This window comes from Ipomoea nil, unplaced genomic scaffold (genome assembly GCF_001879475.1).
Source record: "Ipomoea nil cultivar Tokyo-kokei standard unplaced genomic scaffold, Asagao_1.1 scaffold3065, whole genome shotgun sequence".
Lineage (NCBI taxonomy): Eukaryota > Viridiplantae > Streptophyta > Magnoliopsida > Solanales > Convolvulaceae > Ipomoea > Ipomoea nil.
This window is the reverse complement of record NW_017619493.1, coordinates 1,011,364-1,014,518: the sequence shown is the minus strand read 5'-3', so window position 1 is coordinate 1,014,518 and position 3,155 is coordinate 1,011,364.

The window sequence follows — 3,155 nt, the reverse complement described above, 5'->3', positions numbered from 1 at the left end:
TAGAATCTACTAAAATGCGTGCTTTCCTGTGCCCACTTAGCATGGTCACCACCCAATGCTCTTAAGTGATGAATTTAATGCTCTTAGAGTGCACTGTGCCCGCACTAACACTCAACCAATACGTTTTTTATCAGAATTGTACCTTTGACTTTTAGGTACAAGAATTATGCCCCCACTTTGTCACCAATTTTAGGTTAGGTTTTTTTTTTTTTTCTTTAAATTACTTTTTTTGGTAGTTCCTGTTGAGGAGTGAGATAAAGGTATTTTAGAAAACATGGAATCCAATTAATGTTCTTAGAAAACTTGTGCAGTGCAGTTCTGGTGCAGATATACTTTCTTTCCTTTTTTTTTTTTTTTTTTTCAGTAAAAATCCGGAAAATGCTTTTTTACTTACACAGTGGCCCTCAAAATTTGGAAAAATTTATATTTTGTAATAATCTCCTCCCCTCCTCTTCCCTCCCCTCTCGGGTAGTTTTGTTTCATTTTTTTTTTTAATTTTTTATTATTTTGTGTTTTTAATATCAAGTCGACCAGAGAGAAAAAGTATTAAAAATATATATAGCAAAACCCAATGCCCTTAGCATGCGCGTCCAGTGTTAGTGTCCACTAATGCACACCAATGCCTTTTAAATTTTTATATTTTTTACTCCGTATTTAATTGGAAGAGAATTAAGTGAATAATGAAAGAATGAAGCAAATTAAACTCAATGAGAATATTTATTGGGAATAACATCCTTTCACAATATAACTCTTCTCAAATCTTAACTACCCCTTCCCCCTTCCCTCAATTTTCATTATTATGTGTGCCAAAAAAGTTATGAATTTAATATTATTAGACCACACAACACTGCACCAAGACTCCAACAAGTGGTTGTTGGCAATAATTGTACTTGTAACTTTCATGTATGAGAATTGTGCTCTATTCACTTGGTCACCCCTTTCGGGTTGGTTTTTTACAACACTTTTTTGGTAGGTTCAATTGAATATTGATAAAAACGCATTAAAAAAAAAAAAAAACATAACAACCACTTAATGGTCTCAGTAGGTGCGTGCGAGTGCACATGCATGCTATGCAGTGTTAGTGTGCACACTTACACATACCATTGACATTTTTTCTTTTATCTGTAAAATTCAGAGAACCAATTTTTTCTTTAACTTATGCGCAGAATATTAAAAAAATGTATGCTTTGCAATAAACTTCTTCTCCTTCCCTCTCCTGCAAGGAAATTAGTCTAGTCAATTAGAAGTCTCACTTATTATTTTTTTCGAGTCGTAAGATGAGATTCGGTTCTTGTCGTTTGGGGGTTGGACACCTTATACGAAGCCAAAACCCTTGGGCTTTGAAAAGAGAAATTGACAAAAAATTCTTCACTCTGTTTGTTTATAGGGCTATAAATCAAATAAAAACCCAAATTAGAAACTACAACCCCTAACTCCACCCCCACCCCACCCCGCCATTCCTCACTTCTCTAGTATCTACTCTACTACAAAACATATGCAATCCTTCCACCAAACCATTCCTCCATATATATACACACGTCACATAATAAACATTTTCTGGTAATTTTCTATCTCAATTAAATTACAAATTCCTTTCTTGTAATACCCACTATCTTAGAAATAAAATTATATCTATGTTTATTAAATGTGGTCAACAAGTCAAAGCTTATCCAAATTTAATATTGGATGAAATTACTATATTGCCCTTCATTACCCTTAAAGGTTAAGAAACCACTTTGGTCTTTGGATAAACATCTCTTTTGAAAGAAGACAAGAGGAGTGGACTAGAGAGATAGAGGAAAAGAAAAATCTTGAAGCTTTGATCTCCATCTTCTTCAAGCTTAGGTCTCAAGTTATTGGAGTATTCTAGGTAAGTTTGACCTCCATATTTCACTCCTTTTTAGTTGGGTTTAACATTTGAGTCCTAAGATTGATGTTTGAAAATATTAGGAAATTTGACAAGGAGTATTTGGGTGAGCTAAATAGCTAAGATTTGGGTGTTTCAGGTAAGTGGTTAACTCTTCTCTCCTTATTTTGCAAAACCCATATATATAACCTATTTTGGAATCTCTACTACTTTGAATACCCATTTTAGGGTTAGTATGAGTTAAAAATATTTTGGACTATGATATATTTTTGGGTTTGAAAATGCTACGCTATGATTTCCGAAGTATGGACTGAAATTGTTTTTGGTCCTGTTAGAACTGTGTTCGGAAATAAATGTTAAGTTAATTTTCGTACTAATATTGTCACTTTGTGTTGAGATGGTGGGTTGGTAGGGGTGTTGTTGTGTAGGCATGTGGACGTGGGTTCGAATCTACTTCTTAGCCATTTATATGGTTATTTTGCATATGTACATATTACACTTGTAAAATGATTTCTACTATGTTTATAGTGAGACTTGAACTCTTAACCTCATGTTTATTAATTTAAGTTCTTTCCAACTAAGCCATTTCAATCCCTTTGAAATTACTTTGGTTTAATCAACCATTCTATGATTTTTAAAGAATTATGTACTAAGAAAATTATTATTTTGAGAATGATTTATACCTTGCATATTTCTTAGTTTGATAAACTTATTATCTATTTTGGAAATATGTACTTTGTTATGTGATTTTAAGGAAATGATGTTTGCTACATCGGGCTATTTGGTTATAAGAACTATTTTGATTATTTAATCAAACTCATGAGGCAACCTACACTTTGTTGTTTGTTTTGTTTGACTTGGAACGTTCCTAATTGCTCATTCCGAATCGTCGAGCTTGACTCATTCCGAATCGTCGAGTCTTTTGAATTATTTGTTGGAACGTTCCATCCGGCTCATTCTGAATCGTCGAGTCTTTTTGGACCATTATACCGATAATGGCATGTGCCACAGAATATAATGGTGGTTATAGGTTGCCAATGAGTCATATGTTAAGGAATTGTTTGTGCTTTCGAAAGTATTGTATTATGAAATATTGTTGATGCCCATGTAGCTAAAGTTTCTTGTTTTGTGAACTTGTGTATAGTATGATGAGAGTATATTATGACTTCGATATAGTTTAAAGATCGAGTTTTGCATCGAGTTATTACTCTAAAGCTTTTTGTATGATTTCTGGGTTACTTGATCCGGGGTTGAGAGGAGTATCACTTACTGGGCATTAGCTCATTAT